At 36.4% G+C, this 19636-nt stretch overlaps 1 protein-coding gene across 2 annotated transcripts in view; it reads left to right on the top strand.

Annotated features, from left to right (window-relative positions):
- NEGR1 (neuronal growth regulator 1) overlaps nucleotides 1-19636 on the top strand; it is a 908360-nt gene that overhangs the window by 482442 nt on the left and 406282 nt on the right.

Raw genomic sequence — 19636 nt, forward strand, 5'->3', positions numbered from 1 at the left:
CAAATAATCTAGCTCCAAAAACTAAAGGCCATCTTCCAGCCTGCTTTCTCGATCTAGTCCTGGTATTGACTGTCCAGATTGGATTTTCTGGAAGCAGATGCTGGGTTTGCATGTAAGATATTTATTAGGGAATAGCGCCTATGAAAGGAGGCAAGAAGGAAGTAAGACTCATAAGAGGAAAATGTTAAGTTGTGATGAACGTCTAACTAAGCTTTTCCAACCTGGTGGGGAAGTTCTTGGGCTAAAAAGGTCACCAGAATTAGCCCATGTCAGCGAAATGGCCGGCACTTTGTACTACCATCTTGCTTAACCATTGAACGTGGGCTGTTTGAGCCAGGTGGCTGAGACCAAACTTGGAGAAGCTGATAGCTGGAGGCAGTCTGCTCACCACATCCCCTGGAAGCTGCATGAGCAAGTCTTTTCTTTAAAAGGAGTAGGCACAGCACATCTCCATGTCTACACAGAGGCCATTGGTAAACTTCAGATGCAGAAACTGTGCCAGAATGTTAGAGGCAGAAACCTGATTGGAGTGGGCTGAGGAGAGAATGCAAACTATTAAAAACTTAGCAAGTTGGCTTGCTGTGGAGGCAAATAAAGGAATGGGAGCTAGGTGAAGAGGGACTGGAGTCAGGATAGTTTTTGTCATTTTTTTTTTTTCCTAGTAAGAGATAGCAGAGAAAACAAAGAAGTGACAGTATTGATTAAAAGTAGATAATATTAGGGGGAAAGTTTTTGAGAGGCCATAAGGGATGTAAATACAAGCACAGTTTGAAAGGCTGGCCTTTGATAGAACCAGGAATATTTTATTCATGGTAATATTCAGGAAGGCAGAGAGTGTGGGCACAGATGCAGATTAATTGGTAGATTGGGGAATGGGAACAGGAGCAATTTTCTACTTGACTGTACGAAACAAAGTGATATGGTTTGGCTTTGTTGTCACCCAAATCTCATCTTGAATTGTAGCTCCCATAATCCCCACCTGTCATGGGAGGGACCCAGAGAGAGGTAATTGAATCTTGGGGGTGTGTATTTCTCATGCTGTTCTCATGATAGTAAATAAGTCTCATGAGATCTGATGGTTTTATAAAGGGCAGTTCCCCTGCACAAGCTCTCTTGCTTACCGCCACCTAAGACATGCCTTTGCTCCTCTTTCACCTTCTACCATGATTGTGAGGCCTCCCTAGCCATGTGGCACTGTGAGTCCATTAAGCCCCTTTTTAAAATAAATTACTCAGTCTCAGTTATTTCTTCATAGCAGTATGAAAATGGACTAATACAAAAGGTTTTCTGCTAAGATGGAAAAAGTGCATGTGTGGTGGTGTAAAAGGAGGGGAATCATATAGAAAGTTTGGGGGAAAAGAAGACATGTAATTGTTGAGCATACAAAAGCCAACATAATAATAAAGCAATTTAGGATTTCACATATTGAGTTCTCTTTGAGTTTTCTGGTCATGAATTTGAATTCAGACCAAACAGCAAGTACATAAGCAAATACTTAAATTTTACTGCATCTTCTGCATTTCCTAAATAAGTAAGACAAGGGATATTTGGGATAAAAAAACTGAGGGTATTTGAAAGGAATTGATTTTATTGATGCACCTTGAAATTCAATTTGTGTAAAAAGCAAGTTAAGGACATAAGGGGTGGTTATTTACTGATAGTGGAAAAGTATCAAAGTTCTATGAAAGAGTAATATGTTGAACCTTTTATCACCTCAACCATGATCCAGTTTATCAGTGATCACTGGCTCACTTAAATGGATAGGGAAAATTATAAGTAAAAAAAGTGGAGGAAGAGGATGGAAGAGGATGTTCATGATGGATTTTACCAATAGCACATTTGGCTAGAGAATTGTCTCCTCTGTACCTGAAAGGAAGGGAGATACCTACTAATTAGAATCTTAGGACTTAGAAAATTGGCAGTCAATGTTATATAGTAAAAAGAACTTTGGGAAGGGCAATACATAATGGTAACAAGATCAATTCAACAAAAAGAACTAAGTAAGCTAAATATATATGCACTCAATACAGCAGCACCCACATTCATAAAACAAGTTTTTAGAGACTAAAAAGAGACTTAGGTTCCCACACAACAATAGTGGGAGACTTTAACACACTATTGCCAATATTAGACAGATAATTAAGACAGAAAATTAGCAAGGATATTTAGGACTTGACCTCAGCCCTGGATCAAGTGGACCTGATACAGATCTACAGAATTCTCCACCCAAAAACAACAGAATATCCATTCTTCTCATCAACACATGGCACTTACTCTGAAATCAGTCACGTAAGTGGAAGTAAAACACTCCTCAGCAAATGCAAAAGAACCAAAATCACAACTAACAGTTTCTCAGACCACAGCACAATCAAATTAGAACTCAGGATTAAGAAACTTACTCAAAACCACACAACTATATGGAAGTTGAACAACCTACTCCTGAATGACTCCTGGGTAAATAATGAAATTAAGGCAGAAATCAATAAGTTCTTTGAAACCAATGAGAGCAAAGAGACAACATACTGGAATATCTGGTATACAGCTAAAGCAGTGTTAAGAGGGAAATTAATAGCACCAACTGCCCACATCAAAAAGCTAGAAAGATCTCAAACTGACACCCTGATGTTACAACTAAAATAACTAGAGAACCAAGAGCAAACAAACTTCAAAGCTAGTAGAAGACAAGAAATAACCAAGATCAGAGTGGAACTGAAGGAGATAGTGACACAAAAATCTTTCAAAAATCAATGAAGCCAGGAGCTAGTTTTTTGAAAAAATTAATAAAATAGACTGCTAGCTAGACTAATAAAGAAGAAAAAAGAGAAGAATCAAATAGACACAATAAAAAGTGATACAGGGGATATCACCACTGACCCTACAGAAATGCAAACAACCATCAGATAATACTATAAACACTTCTATGCAAATAAACTAGAAAATCTAGAAGAAGTGGATAAATTGCTGGATACATACACCATCCCAAGGCTGAACCAGAAAGAAGTTGAATCCCTGAGTAGACCAATAATAAGTTCTGAAATTCAGACAGTAATAAATAGCCTGCCAAACATAAAAAGCCTGGGACCAGACAGATTTACAGCTGAAATCTACCAGAGGTACAAAGAGGAGCTGGTACCATTTTTTACGAAACTATTCCAAAAAATTGAAAAGGAGGGACTTCTCTCTAACTCACTTTATGAGGCCAGCGTCATCCTCTACCAAAACCTGACAGAGACACAGACAAAAAAGAAAACTTCAGACAAATATCCCTGATGAACATTGATGCAAAAATCCTCAATAAAATACTTGCAAACTGAATCCCGCAGCACATCAAAAAGCATATTCACCGTGATAAAGTCGGCTTCATCCCCAGGACACAAGGCTGTTTCAATGCACACAAATCAATAAACAGAACTAAAGACAAAAATCACATGATTATCTCAATAAATTCAGGAAAGACCTTTGATAAAATTCAACATCCCTTCAAGTTAAAAATTCTCAATAATCTAGGTATTGATGGAACATTCCTCAAAATATTAAGAGCCATTTATGACAAATCCACAGCCAATATCATACTGAATGGGCAAAAGCTGGAAGCATTCCCCTTGAAAACTGGCAGAAGACAAGGATGTCGTCTCTCACCACCCCACCACATAGTATTGGAAGTTCTGGCAAGGGCAGTCAGGCAAGAGAAAGAAATAAAATGTATTCAAATAGGAAGGGAGGAAGTCAAATGGTCTCTGTCTGCAGGTGACATTATGCTATATCTAAAAACCCCATAGTCTCAACCCAGAAGCTTCTTAAGCTGATAAGCAAATTCAGCAAATTTCAGGATACAAAATCAATGTGCAAAAATCAGAAGCATCCCTGTACACCAACAATAGGCGAGCAGAAAGTCAGATCTTGAATGAACTCCCATTCACAATTGCTGCAAAGAGAATGAAATACCTAGGAATACAGCTAACAAGAGAAGTGAAGGACCTCTTCAAGGAGAACTACAGACTACTTCTCAAAGAAATCAGAGAGGACACAAACAAATGGAAGAACATTCCGTTCTCATGGATAGGAAGAATCAATATCATGAAAATTGCCATAGTTTCCAAAAGAATTTATAGATTCAATGCTATTCCCATTAAACTACCATTGACATTCTTCACAGAATTAGAAGAAAACTACTTTAAAATTCTTATGGGACCAAAAAAGATTCCGCGTAGGGAAGACAACCCTAAACAAAAAGAAAAAAGCTGGAGGTGTCATGCTATTTGACTTCAAACTATCCTATAAGGCTACAGTAAGCAAAACAGCATGGTACTGGCAGAAAAACAGACACATAGACCAATGGAACAGAATAGAGAACTCAGAAAGAAGACTGCACATCTACAACCATTTGATCTTCAACAAACCTGACAAAAACAAGCAATGGGGAAAGGATTCTCTATTTAATAAGTGGTGCTGGGAAAACTGGCTAGCCATATACAGAAAATTGAAACTGGACTCCTTCCATACACCTTATACAAAAATTGACTCAAGATGCATTAAAGACTTAAATGTAAAATCCAAATTTATAAAAATCCTAGAAGTAAGTCTAGGCAATACAATTCAGGACATAGGTATGGAGAAGATTTCATTATGAAAATGTCAAAAGCAATTGCAACAAAAGCAAAAATTGTCACATCGGATATAATTACACTAAAGAGCTCAGCAAATGGGATCTAATTAAACTAAAGAGCCCAACAAAAGAAACTATCATCAGAGTGAACAGACAATCTACAGAATGGGAGAAAATTTTTGCAATCTCTCCATCTGACTAAGATCTAATATCCGGGATCTACAAGGACTTTAAACAAATTTGCAAGGAAAAAAAACACAATAAAAACACAACTCCATTGAAAAATGAGCAAAGGACGTGAATAGACACCTGTCAAAAGAAGACATTGATGCAGCCCACAAACATTGAAAAGAAATGCAACATCACAGATCATTAGAAAAATGCAAATCAAAACCGCAATAAGATACCATCTCACACCAGTCAGAATGGTGATTATTAAAAAGTCAAGAAACAACAGCTGCTGGCAAGGCTGTGGAGAAATAGGAATGCTTCTACACTGTTGATGGGAATGTAAATTAGTTCAACCATTGTGGAAGACAGTGTGGCTAGTCCTCAAAGACCTAGAACCAGAAATACCATTTGACCCAGCAATACCATTACTGGGTACATACCCAGAGGAATATAAATTATTCTATTATAAAGATACATGCACATGTATGCCCATTGCAGCACTATTCACAATAGCAAAGGCATGGAATCAACCCAAATGCCCATCGATGATAGACTGGATAAAGAAAATGTGGTACATATATACCATGGAATACTGTACAGCCATAAAAAGGAATGAATTAATGTCCTTTGCAGGGGCATGGATGGAGCTGGAAGCCATTATTGTCAGCAAACTAACACAGAAACAGAAAACCAAACACTGCATGTTCTCAGTTATAAGTGGAAGCTGAACAATGAGAACACATGGACACAGGGAGGGGAACAACACACACTGTGGCCTGTTGGGGGATAGGGGGAGGAAGAGCATCAGTATAAATAGCTAATGCATGTGGGGCTTAATACCTAGGTTATGGGTTGATAGGTGCAGCAAACCACCATGGCACATGTTTACCTATATACTAAACCTGCACGCCATGCACATGTATCCTATAAGAAAATAAAATAAAATAAATAAAATAAAATAAAATAAAATAAATAGAACTTTGGATATTGAGTCAAAAGACCTGGGTTTGAATCCTGGCTCTATTATTTTCTTTCATTAATTTATTTCTTTATTCAGTAAACATTAATTTAGCAACTACTATCTACCAGACACTTTTCAAAAGGCTGAGAAGAAATAATAAACAAATTGAAAACTTCTTCTCTAAAACAGGCTTATATTCTAGTTGCTTTACACGTCTAGAGAAGAAAGAGTACATATAATTAGTAAGTAAGTAAATAAATTTAATAGTGTAATTTCAAATTATGATAAGTACTATAAAGAAAATGAAAGGAGTTATGAGATAGCCACCGACTTGGGCCAAGGGTGTACAGCTACTATGTAATTAGGTGGTTAGGAAAGGAGGTGACATTGGATCTGAATAAGAAAGAACCACCTATACGAATGAAGAATTCCAGTCAGAGGGGCAAACAGCTCTTTTATCTCAGATAAGGAACTTGAGTTTTCTGCGCTTGAATTCCTTTATTATTAAATTATGATAATATTCCCTCAAGAGTTGCTATAAAAATAAATAATATGTGGCACAATACCCAAGAAATAGTAAGAAATCATTAAAATAAGATTTGCTTTTAATATTTCTTCATGGAGATGGTTACAGTTCCCTGAAAGATTTAGGAGGTAAATATAATCCACCTTTTGTGCAGACTCTTTCAGTTAAAACACCTAAAGTTCTAATGAAGATGTTTCACAGAGCCTGCAGCAGAATCTTTTGGCATTATATCTATTGTCAAAAACCACCAGAATGTCAAGACAAGTTTTCGAGAATGCCTGTTTAATGGAAAACAAATTTGAGAAATATATACCTTAATAAACAAGGATTAACAGATCCATTAGTCCATTCTTGCACTGCTATAAAGAAATGCTTGAAACTGGATAATTTATAAAGAAAAGAGGTTTAATTGGCTCACAATACCACAGGCTGTACAGGAAGCATGGCTGGGGAGGCCTCAGGAAACTTACCAAAATGGTGGAAGGCAAAGAGGAAGCAGGCACATTTTCCAAGGCTGGAGCAGGAGGAAGAGAGAGAAGGGAGAGGAGCTACACACTTTTAAACAACCAGATCTCCTGAGTACTCACTGAGTATCATGAGAACAGCAAGGGGGAAATCCGCCCCCATGATCCAATCACCTCCCATCAAGCTTCTCGTCCAACATTGGGGATTATAATTCGACATGAGGTTTGAGCGGAGATAGGGATCCAAATCATATCAACAAATTTGTTGATATGACCTTATCAACAAATTTGTTGATATGATCTTATCAACAATATTAAACAATATTGCTCTTTCAGTAAACTCATTAAAAAGCTTTTAATGTGTTTCCATATTGTACATTTGATATGATATTACAGTATTAATACTCTTTCAGTTCTATTCATGGTTATGATTAGATTATCTGACTGGAAAATCACAAGATTTACTATAAGGTTAGTGGCTCAAATGAATACTGCAGATCCTGGAAGGGAAGAACACCATACTGTCAATTCCATTCTCTGTGTAAAAGAAAAACCATGATTTCAAAAATGTCATTACTGTATAATTAGACACTTTTTTAATAATTTGAAGTGAATAGGAAAGCAGCCATTAGGTCCTAGAACACAAAGAAAAGCTTAACCAAAGCGTAGGTTAAGGGTAGCTTAACCTCTTCCTTACCCCAAAGCTGCTCTGCTGTCTGCCATTGCTAGTTAATCCAGAGTGCAGATTGTGCACCGAAGATTGCTAGCTTGAATAAATGATATTATTTCCTCGAACATGAGCAGCTCATGGTTCATAGTCAACTTCATCTGGATCAACCATCGCAGTTCACTGATAATAAAAATCTTTTGAAAATCTTTTAAGAGACAATTACCATTTGTCTGAGATGGTTTTAGTTTCCCTTCATGCAAAACTTTTACATTTTTTCCTTGACTTGCTTAAAGCAATTTGTCTGTTAGGATCACAGGTTGGTAAGACTTTCAGAAATCATGTATTAAATTTATGTACTTGTAACCAAGTGACACTGGAGTCACTTTAGAATGTTGAGAATGTGAATTACTACATGTGTGTGTGCACACACACACACAAACACACACGCACATTGGACATGTTAGCTTCATTTTGTCAGGAAGTTATATGCCATATATAATAATACTATGAACTCAGAAAATAGTAGAGACATTCTTATTTATTTGTTTACTTTTATTCATCATTGCTATGGATAGCTTTGATAAAGTGAAGGATTTTTAGATTGTGGTTGTTTAATTAGTGCTTTTTGATCATCTGTATTCATTACTTTGCAAAAACTTGAAGGGCATACTTGATTTACTTTGATTACCCCAATGCCTAATACAAAGCCTAAGAAATAGATGACACACAAGAAATATTTTCTGAATAAATGATTATGGCAACTTAGCTTACTGTTGCTTCACCATGTGGGTGGCACTTAAATCACTCTTTGAAAAGCAAGATAAATGACATAGCTAGCTGAATTTCCATGGCAGTAAATTTCTAAAGACGAGACCAAGGCCTATTATATCTGTTTACTTAACTGCCTTGTGTAATGATGATGGGAGAAGTATGATGATGCAGGTTAATAAAAAACTCAGAGAAGCACCACTTTCCACAAGGGCATACATTGTTTTGCAACACGAATAAATTGGAAACAATGAAGGGAGGGATAGCCATTTTTCTTTCCTGTGTATCCATCACTTATCAGTGCCCCCCCACGCTGCTTTTGCACACATGGACATGTATGTTTAATAAGCAATAGGTAAAGCTCTTTAAAAGGATGCTTCTCAATCACAATGCAACTAAGGATCTAATCATGTAAATGGAAAAATAAAACCACATATACACACTCTTATTAGGTTTTGCTGGCCAGTGATGAATTGGCATATATATAGAAAACAAGCTATGGATAGACAGGTGTTGTTAGTGTCATTTATGTTTGCTTTGAACTATGTTGGTATGCATGGATTGAGAAGCTTTAGATAGTTTACTCTAAAAGGAGGAAAATCACATATTCTTTTCTGGGTGTCTACCACTGTGAAAAAAAAGTCTCATTCTCTATTGTTCTTTTTTTTCTGAAATAAGAATATGTAACAAGGAGTTGGGGAAGATATTATGCAACAAATCCTATTCATTTTCATGTTACTGCTTTTAGAAGTTCAGAACTAGTATTACCTTGTATTGCAGAGCAGGTGAAGTACATTCTTTTGTTTATTCAAAAATCATGCAGCTACAGTAAAAAAGTATAATAAAGGCCCTTTTGAGCTACATGTGTGGAATACACTTGTAGGCCTGAACCAGCTGTGTAACTGACAGGCTCCCTAACCTCTCTTCTCAGGCTTACTTCATCTGTAAAGTAGGGAAAATATTTACCTGGCATAATGACTGTGAGAAATAAATAATATATTTAAATCACATTTAGCACTCAAATATATTTGTTTTCATCTCCACCATCTATACCTATAGGAGGGCGAGGGATTATTTTGAGTTATTTCAAACAGAATCTAAAAAATCCGTAGCAGATACTGAAGAAATTAAAGTGATAGTGAAATTCATAAAGTTTGAAAAATCGTGGAATATTTATTTCTTCTCTTTTGATTGGATTCAGTTACTCATTTTTAAAATGATTTCAGAGTGATTTTCCCTCTTAAGAGTTACAACTTTTTGGTGTTTGATGGTGGTGATCTTATTGGTATGTTTTGCTTTTTCTTGCAAAAAGTTGTATGATATCATGTGCCATTTTATACATTATGTACCAATAACTTTTCTTATTTTCCTCTCATTTCAGTTATTTAATGTTTGACATAAATAAATGATATTTTAAAAATCTTTTAAAGGATACAATATATGTATAAGAATTAGATAGTAGATATTTTCTTGGAGAGTGGAACAAATTATAATATATGACCAACCTCCTTTTTATGCATTTTTATATTTATGAAAACAGAAGTAAATAAAAAAAAATCTGCTTAGAAATCTCAGAGCTTTTTTGGTGATACTCACTGTTTCCCTCTCAGTTGCAGATGAGCTTTTGTAGAGTGCAAGTTACTCAGGTAGGAAGTAAGAATAACCTTTAGTAAGAAACTGCTTACTGGATTTGTCCCTTCCAAATTTTGTGTTGAAATGTTGATTTTTTAAAAATTTGAAATGGTTTGTTACCTTAGACTTTGTAAATTCAGAAAAAGCATAAAGTGAGGTTAAATCCAAATAAAATAAAAAATCAGAGCATTGTATGCAGCTAAATTAAGCGTGAACAATTTCCATTAACCTCAGTTCCTCCTCAAGAGGAATTCATTAAATCATTAGATTTGGAATGTAGTATCACTTTCTACTATTTCTATTTTTGGCCATTGCAACTTCTATCTGTATACACTTTTGATCAGTCTTTTTACAGGATGTTTTATTGTTATTTTTTGTTGTTGTTTATTTGATTGACTTCTCTTTTATCTATTACATACAATGTTTAATTTCTCTGTCCATAAATGTTTGAAGTTTGCATTTTAAATTGTAAGTCTTTTTAGCCATATTTCAGTGCTTTATTGCACAGAAACAATATGAAATGCTTTCTAATTACTCTTAAAATATCCCATACAGTATTTATTTTAAAAACAGATCTACATGGCTGGGCGCAGTGGCTCACACCTGTAATCCCAGCACTTTGGGAGGCTGAGGCGGGCAGATCACGAGGTCAGGAGATCGAGACCATCCTGGCTAACATGGTGAAACCCTGTCTTTACCAAAAATACAGAAAAAAAATTAGCCGGGCATGGTGGCGGGCGCCTGTAGTCCCAGCGACTCAGGAGGCTGAGGCAGGAGAATGGCATGAACCTGGAAGGCAGAGCTTGCAGTAAGCCAAGATCACACCACTGCACTCTAGCCTGGGCAACAGAGCAAGACTCCATCTCAAAAAAAAAAATGAAAAAAAAACCAGATTGACATGTCTCTGCAGTACTTAAGTTTGTGTGGTATGCTAGGATGTAGGATGGGGATTAAAAGGTATTAGTGCCAAAAGACAATTTCATCTCAGATAAGTCTGAGGCCTTATCTGACATGTACTGGTTTCAACACTTGGGGAGATTGACTACCCACTTTTTAAATGTTTATTAGAATAAGATTATTGCCTTATAGGGCCATTGTGAGTATTCAGTGGAATAATGTATACAAATAGCTTACCACAGTTTTGGGAAAATAATAATTTCTTCAGTAGTATGAAGTTTTGCCTATATTATAACAATTTCCTGAACCAGTTTATGGCACTGACATCAGGAACCTGTAGGTAAAGAAAGAAAAATACATGCTAGATTTTTTTTTTTTTTTTACAATAGTGGGTAGGAGGAATTTTCAAAAGGATTTTGAGTTGAAATTATTTCTTACTTTTTATAGACCTACATACTCATTTGATACTTTTTTATATTACAGTATTAAAAATTTTTGTTATCATAGGGCTTTACACTTTAACCATTTTAAGCCCTAAATCATAGGGATTCCAACTACAGTATGAAAGACAGAACTTTAAGATGATTGCAAAAATTCACATGGTGCTTAACTTCAGGAGCTAGATTTTTTAATAATTTATAGTATATTTTCTTAAAAATTTTAATATAACTTTAATATATCTTCTTGGCCAGACCAAATCAACAGTTGATTAAAAAGGTATTGGTCAGGGAACTAACCTGTCCGATGGAAAAAGCAAAGATTTTGTTTATTGTGACATGGTTTTTCATAATACACTTTATTTCCCACTGCAATATTCAGATTCTTGAGTTAGATATTGCTTAATTTTAGAAATAATAATGGAAATTTCTTGGTAAATTTGTGGCAGATGTTTTGCACACACTGAATTTTAAGAAAGGTAATAGATTGAAATCGTTAATTCATATTGAGGTTATTTTTAATCATTTTTATTTGGAAAATGAGAACTTAAGCAGTTTGCAAAAGCAAATTTTCAATAGACATTATTTTTTCATTAACCACTTAATTTCTGTTTGCTTTTCCTATGCCTGTTACTGAGAACATGAATAAAAACTTGCTATTAAAATAAACCAGGTGCACATGAATTTCAATTCTTTGCTATTTTACATTACAGCAGGCAAGTAGTTAAGCATTTAACAAAAGAAATAAGAGAAATTGTAAATATTGTTTGCAAACAGTAATGAGCTTGCAATGAAATTTCTAGCTAAATACAACATTCCAATTATCTTTAAAATTATGTTGGTGTGTTATTATCCTTGAAAGTGATATTCAAAAACAGTGCAAAGACATCTCTGTGATATCAGGCTAAATTCAGCCCTGATATTTCACGTAGGTTCTTTTCTATTTTCCCTAAGTGTCGGCCAGTCTGAGAAATAAAGGGAAAGAGTACAAAAGAGAGAAATTTTAAAACTGCGTGTCCAGGGGAGACATCACATGTTGGCAGGTTCCATGATGCACCCTGAGCCGTAAAACCAGCAAGTTTTTATTAGTGATTTTCAAAAGGGGAGGGAGTGTACGAATAGGGTGTGGGTCACAGAGATCACGTGCTTCACAAGGTAGTAAGATATCACAAGGCAAATGGAGGCAGGGCGAGATCACAGGACCACAGGACTGGAGTGAAATTAAAATTGCTAATGAAGTTTCGGGCACCATTGTCATTGATAACATCTTATCAGGAGACAGGGTTTGAGAGCAGACAACCAGTCTGACCAAAATTTATTAGGCGGGAATTTCATAGTCCTGATAAACCTGGGAGCGCTAAGGGAGACTGGGGCTTATGTCATCCCTACAGCTGCGACTGTAAAAGATGGCCACCCCCCAAAGCGGCCATTTTAGAGGCCTACCCTCAGGGATGCATTCTCTTTCTCAGGGGTGTTCCTTGCTGAGAAGAAGAATTCAGCGATATTTCTCCCACTTGTTTTTGAAAGAAGAGAAATATGGCTCTGTTCTGCCCAGCTCACCGGCAGTCAGAGTTTAAGGTTATCTCTCTTGTTCCCTGAACATTGCTGTTATCCTGTTCTTTTTTCAAGGTGCCCAGATTTCGTATTGTTCAAACACACATGCTGTACAAACAATTTGTGCAGTTAATGCAATCATCACAGGGTCCTGAGGCGACATACATCCTCCTTAGCTTACAAAGATGACGGGATTAAGAGATTAAAGTAAAGACAGGCATAGGAAATCACAAGGGTATTGACTGGGGAAGTGATAAGTGTCCATGAAATCTTCACAATTTATGTTCAGAGATTGCAGTAAAGACCGGCATAAGAAATTATAAAAGTATTAATTTGGGGAACTAATAAATGTCCATGAAATCTTCACAATTTATGTTCTTCTGCCATGGCTTCAGCCGGTCCCTCTGTTTGGGGTCCCTGACTTCCCACAACACTGTGATTCCACATGTGAACCTAAACTGGCTGGTGTCTACGTATCCAGTCTGTACTTATACTGTACTATGAGGCCAGCTACTGGACCATGGCCAGCAGATCTCTTAGAACTTCATTGCATGCATGACATCTGTTCTTGCTAATTAATTCACCTTGCAACATTCACATTAGTTGGGAAGCTTGGCAACAGGAACTGTTATTGCTGTTTATTATCAACTTTATAAAACATGAAAAAACAAACACAGCCTAAGATAAGTGTCATGTTCCTAGAAATCATCTCCAAATATTACATAGAATACCAACTTTATATAAATATCAGAAATGAAATGGTAGGGTTGTATACTAGACTCCTGATTCCTCTCCCTGTTATCAAACTTGATTTATTATTTTGTTATTATTCTATTTGCATTTAATAAAAATATTTAATGAAAGTATTAAATATTTTATATTTACCATATAGGCCTTAGAAGTACAAATATGAAGGTTATTATTCTTTGACTAGCAGAGAAGAAAATATAAATACATTTCCATTAATTTAACAAATGCTTATTAAACATTTATTATCTGACAGAATCTATTCTAGGCACTGAAGTGAACAGTGACCAAGATCAACAAAAATTTCTATTCAAGGAACTTTGGTTTTAGTAAGAAGGGGCAAGAAACAAAATATATAAGTAATTTATGTAATATGTCAGAAGGTGGTATGTTCTATGAATACTTTTTTTATCAAGGAAGGTAGAAAGGTAAAATTTGTTAACAGAATGTTCAAGGAAATCATTTTTGACAAGGTTATATTTGGACAAACAGTTAAAAGAAGTACAAGGAAAAAGCTATGCATATATCTGAAGGGAGAGTCCAGATAAATGAAACTGCAAGTTATAGCCCCTGAGCCATGGAAATGCCAGAGAGCAAGGAAGCAATGGAGGTGGTAGAAAAATAGTAATAGATTATATTGGAAAAGCAACAGGATGTAGAGAGGAAGGCCACTGTCAGCCATTGGACAGAGTATACCCCTGGCTCTGAGTGTGATGGCATATTATTCTGCTTGAGCTACCGTAACAGAATACCAAAGACGGAGTGACTTAACTAAAGATATTTATTTTTATAGAACTTCATGATCAAGGTGCTATTAGGGATGGTTTCTGATGGTATCTTTATTCCTGACTCATATATAGCCACATTCTGGTTGTGTCCTCACATGGCCATTTTTCTGTGTGTATGCAGAAAGCAACAGAGCTCTGATGTCTCTGCCTCTTATTATAAGGACATCAGTCATATTAGATTAGGGGCCAACCAGGATGACCTCATTTAACGTTAGTTACCTCCTTAAAGGCCCTATCTACAAACCCTTAAAGTCACATTGGAGGTTAGGATTTCAACATATAAATTTGGGGGAACACAATTTGGCCTATAAAATCCTCACCTCTGCTCATGTCATCACTTAGAATACATTCACTGCATACTAAGAGCACCAAAAATCTTAACCCATTTCAGCATAAATTTCAAGTCCAAAGTCTCATCTAAATATCATCTAAATAGAATATAGGTGAGCCAAGAGGTATGCCTCTTCCTGAGGCAAAATTCCTTGCCAGCTATGAACCTGTAAAACAAGACTTGTTATGTGTGTTAAAATTACAACAGTGGATTAGGAATAAGATAAACATTCCCATTCCAAGAGAGAGAAATCAGAAAGAAGAAAGACGTGATGAGTCCCAAGCCATTCTAAAACCTATCAAGGCATTTTATTAGATCTTAAGGCTTAAGAATACTCCTCTTTGGCCAGATGCTCTCTGCTCTCCAGGCCCAATAAGGCAGCAGCATCACCTCCATAGCCTTAAGCATTATCCTGCCCCATGACTCTTTAAGGGGCAGTTTGGCTACTGAAATCTAGGAGGTGGCCCCACCCTCTCTGAGAAGTAAATAATCTTGCTTCCTGGGCATGCATGCTCTGGGCCTATGGTGCAAATGGGAGCTCTGATGATGTCTGAATTACCTTCAAGGTCATACTTTCTTTTTTTGAAGGATAAAGCATGATCACATATGAATAGCTCTATTTTCCTGTACTGGCTACTGGAGACATAGCTGATTAAATCCATGGGCAATCTCTTTATGGAGTACTTGTTCAGCCATACCTTTGTTGTCCCTTCCAGAACACACTTTCTCATTTTTGTGCAGTATGTATAAACTGATAATTCTCTAAATCTTTAAGTTCTGTTTTTTTTCTGTTAATATCTTTTATTTCTCTCCTTTCTCATTTTATCATAAGCAGTAAGGAAAACCCAAGCTTCACCTTCAACACTTGGCTTAGAAATCTTTTCAGCTAAATATGTAAGTTTATTATTTTTAAGCTCTACCTTCCACAAAACACTAGAACACAATTCAGCCAAGTATTTGCCACTTCATAGCATGAACAGTTTCTCTTTCAGTCTCTGATAACATGTTCCTCATTTTCAGCTGAGACCCTACCAGAGCATCTTTAGTGTTCATATTTCTACTAATGCAGTAATGTAGATAAAAGGAGGTCCAACAATCTATGCTTGAGATGCTCTAACATCAGGAGACTAGTGAGACAGGGGAAAAAAACCATCAGAGCTGACTGGCAAAGAGAGGCCAGTAAAGGTTAGTAGAAAACCAGGAGAGTGTGATGTCCAGAAAAGCGGAGAAAATGTTTCCAGGGGAGCAAAGTGATCAATTATTCTAAACGTTGAGTAATATACTAAGTAAGATGAGTGCTGAGAACCTGTCACTGGGTTAAGTAATGTGCATTATTGTAGGGTGGTAGGAAAGAAGGTAGTTGCAGGGAAGTAGTACTGGTGAAAGTGTAATTAGAAAGAAATCAAGAGAAAATTATATGATGACTACAAACACTATTTTGAGGCATTTTATTGTAAAATGAGGCAGTAAACAGAAAAGATTGCTCGAGGTTTTTTGTTGTTTTTCTGTTTCTGTTTATTTTTTCTTAAAGATTGAGGAACTATAACACATGCTATGGGAATGATCTAATAAAGGTAAAACACTGGATGATGTGGGAGAGAATGGGAGGATTAGTGAAATGAAGCCCTTGAGTAGTTAAAGTGAATGGACTTAGTGCTCAAGTGGAGGGATGAGGCTGGATGGGAACAGAGTCCTCTCTTAACAAAGAAGGCAAAGCATAAGCTCACAGAGGCTACCATGTGGAAAGAAAGCAAATAATTTTGATTAGAAGTGGAATATGAGGACATGAACAGTATGTTACAGGGATAAGGAAAAGAGATTGGGAGAGGGACAAATTAGGAATTTTGAGCACCTACAGTATGTCAGGAATTCTGCAAATAATAAACTTAAGAACTAAAACCATACAAACCCTACAGGAAAACCTAGGCAATACCATTCAGGACATAGGCATGGGCAAAGACTTCATGATCATGTTGCAATGGCAACAAAAGCCAAAATTGACAAATGGGAGCTAATTAAACTAAAGAGCTTTTGTACAGCAAAAGAAACTATCATCAGAGTGAACAGGCAACCTAAATAATGGGAGAAAATTTTTGCAATCTGTCCATCTGACAAAGGGCTAACATCCAGAATCTGCAAAGAACTTAAACAAATTTACAAGAAAAAAACAAACAATCTCATCAAAAAGTGGGCAAAGGATATGAACAGACACTTCTCAAAAGAAGACATTTATGCAGCCAACAAACATGAAAAAAGCTCATCATCACTGGTCGTTAGAGAAATGCAAATCAAAACCACAATGGGATACCATCTCACGCCAATTACAATGCCGATCATTAAAAAGTCAGGAAACAGCCGGGTGCAGTGGCTCATGCATGTAATCCCAGCACTTTGGGAAGCCAAGGTAGGCAGATCACGAGGTCAGGAGATCGAGACCATTCTGGCTAATATGGTGAAACCCCATCTCTACTAAAAATACAAAAAATTAGCCAGGCATGGTGGCATGCTCCTGTAGTCCCAGCTACTCAGGAGGCTGAGGCAAGAGAATCGCTTGAATCCAGGAGGCAGAGGTTGCAGTGAGCCAAGATCATGCCTCTGCACTCCAGCCTGGGTGACAGAGCGAGACTCTATCTCAAAAAAAAAAAAAAAAAAAAAAAGTCAGGAAACAACAGATGCTGGAGAGGATGTGGAGAAATAGGAACACTTTTATACTGTTGGTGGGAGTGTAAGTTATTTCAACCATTGTGGAAGGCAGTGTGGAAATTTCTCAAGGATCTAGAACCAGAAATACCATTTGATCCAGCAATCCCATTACTGGGTATATACCCAAAGGATTATAAATCATCCCACCAAAAAGACACATGCTCACCTATGTTTACTGTAGCACTGTTCACACTAGCAAAGACTTGGAACCAACCCAAGTGCCCATCAATGATAGACTGGATAAAGAAAATGTGGCATGTATACACCATGGAATACTATTTAGCCATAAAAAAGAATGAGTTCATGTCCTTTGCAGGAACATGGATGAAGCTGGAAACCATCATTCTCAGCAAACTAATACAGGAATGGAAAACCAAACACCATATGGTCTCACTCATAAGTGGGAGTTGAACAATGAGAATACATGGACACGGGGAGGTGAATATCAAACACTGGGGCCTGTCAGGGGGTGGAGTGCTAGGGGAGGGATAGCATTAGTAGAACTGCCTAATGTAGATGATGGGTTGATAGGTGCAGCAAACCACCATGGCACGTGTATACCTATGTAATAAACCTGCACTTTCTGCACATGTATCCCAGAACTTAGTATAATGAAAAAAAAGAACACACCATTCAATACAAGATCTTTTCCCCTACCCTCAAAAGGCTCAAGGCGCAAGGCTGACAGTCTAATAAGGCAGATAAGTGAGGATGTAATTTTAATAATGCAGAGTGATAACTGTCTTAATATAGTACCTTCAGCTACTTATATAAACTGTTTACACCCCAGTCTTTGAATGCATTCATAGGTGCACTCACAAAACAGGGGATTAAAGGGATTATTAGGGTAAGGTATCAACACTGTTACTCAGCTCTGTGAGAAGCTAAGGTTTCTCCACGCAATAGTTCGTCTTCAATCCAAGATTTGTCTTATAAAGCTCTACTGTTTTTGTTTTCTGCCTGTGTAGCCTTGGAGGAAAAAAATATTAGGTTTCAGACTCAGATCAGCTCAGTTTGAATCCTAGATCTCTAGTTAACAATTAAGTGATCTGAGCAAGTTAATGAATTTGCCTTAGTCTCCCCATCAGCAAAATAGGAGTGAAAATGTTTCACATAAATATTGTGAAGATGTAATTCTTTAATATGCATAAGTACTTAGAATAGTTCTTGGTACATAGTGAAGATATAATTAATGCTAGTTATTATTTATCCTGTTATTTTATTACATGCAATTGTACTTTTTATTTTCACCTAATAGCTTTGTCACCTTTCTTTTTTATATACTTTCTTTGCTTACTCTTTAGTCATTTTTTTATATTTAACCTCTGTATCTTTTATTTCTCAGTTAAGAGGATATTCATCATGAACTTTCTCCTGAAGACTTTTTCTGTATTTTTTTCAGTTGCTGTTTGTCTTTAGGCTAAATGTAGGGACTCTCTGCTTCACGAAGTCTGATATTACTCTCTAAATGGTCTGGATCAGTGATACTCTCGAAAAGCCAGTCGTAGCTTCAGGGGGCTGGCTGAAGCACACTCTCTCACCTGGCTGTGCTCTGTTTGTCTTGTATGAGGAGAGAGTATCCGGTCTGGAAGAGTAAGAATATTTGGCTCTTTGGGTCCTTTAATATCTGCCATCTATTGGCCAATGTTAAAGACTCATAAATGTTTTCAATGGCAAGGAATGATACCTATGATAAAAATATACAGATTTTATGCTTGAGTACCTTCTGCAACTAGATACTACAGTGATGCAGGTTAAACAAATATAAACTCTGTTTTTTCTAAAGATATTTGATAAAAATGATCTGCACAAATAGAAAATTTATGACTAAGTTAATGGTGCAGTCTACCTAACCATGGAAGAAGAGTCAGTGCTCAGAGAATGTTATTTAGAAGGAAACAAAGACAATTAAATAAATTAAGAGAAATGTATACATTATTCAGAACCATTCTGAAACTTAGAAAAAGAAAACAGGAAAGACTGCTTAAGCTCTTCAATCCAACAGCATTTAATGTTAGTTCTATAAAGGATACATTTATCAAGTACATAATTTATGTCAGGTAATGTGCTATTTCTGTACATTTATTACCTTATACATTCTCCTCTAAATCACTATGATGTATTTTCTCTAATTATCCAAATTTTACAGAAGGAAATAGAGGATCATAAAATTTAAGTCACTTGCTCAATGTTAAACAAATAGTAAGCACCAGAGTTTCAAGGCATCCTAACTCCAAATTCTGTGGCCTTAGATTTCATGTTGGATATTTTCATTCTGAATCCTCTTACCATGACTCAATAGCTTAGATCCTTGTGAGCAAGCAGCATGTTTATTATACTAAGTACAAGATTTAGTGAAAAACAGTATTGGGTTGAGACCC

The sequence above is a fragment of the Pongo abelii genome, chromosome 1 (genome assembly GCF_028885655.2).
Source record: "Pongo abelii isolate AG06213 chromosome 1, NHGRI_mPonAbe1-v2.0_pri, whole genome shotgun sequence".
NCBI lineage: Eukaryota > Metazoa > Chordata > Mammalia > Primates > Hominidae > Pongo > Pongo abelii.